The sequence below is a fragment of the Mandrillus leucophaeus genome, unplaced genomic scaffold, assembly GCF_000951045.1.
Source record: "Mandrillus leucophaeus isolate KB7577 unplaced genomic scaffold, Mleu.le_1.0 Scaffold330, whole genome shotgun sequence".
In the NCBI taxonomy this organism is placed as follows: Eukaryota; Metazoa; Chordata; class Mammalia; order Primates; family Cercopithecidae; genus Mandrillus; species Mandrillus leucophaeus.
The window spans coordinates 2,588,772-2,589,512 of NW_012103477.1; positions in this window are offsets into that span (position 1 = coordinate 2,588,772).

The window sequence follows — 741 nt, forward strand, 5'->3', positions numbered from 1 at the left end:
TTTCTTTCTTTCTTTTTCTTTCTTTCTTTTTCTTTCTTTCTTTCTTTCTTTCTTTTTTTCTTTCTTTCTTTCTTTCTTTTTCTTTCTTTCTCTTTCTTTCTTTCTCTCTCTCTCTTTCCCTTCCTTCTTTCCTTCCTTCTTTCCTTCCTTCCTTCTTTCCTTTTCTTTTTGAGACACAGTGTTTCTATGTTGTCCAGGCTGTTCTCAAACTCCCGGGCTCAAGCAATCCTCCTGCCCAGCCTCCCAAGTAGCTGTGATTACAGGCATGCACCACTGCACCCAGCTCTCGGAAACACATTTCTAGCCAGGCACTGTGGCTGACACTTGTTATCCCAACACTTTGGGAGGCTAAGACGGTTGGATCACTTGAGCTCAGGAGTTTGAGACCAGCCTGAACAACATAGGGAGTCTCCATCTCTATAAATGATTTTAAAATTGGCCAGGCATGGTGGTACATGCCTGTGGTCCCAGCTACTTGGAGGCTATGGCAAGGGGATCACCTGAGCCCATGAGATTGAGGCTGAAGTGAGACATGATCACACCACTACACTCCAGCCTGGATGATAGAGTGAGACCCCGTGTCAAAAAAAAAAAAAAATTCTGGCAACCTGCGAATTAGTAACAGCGTGTAGTGAGCCTAAGTCTGCCCTCTTACCTCTGCCAGACCATGCACTGGTACAGGATACTGTACGATGGCTGTGGGTACATGCTGGGCTACAGGTCACTAACCAGGATACTGTA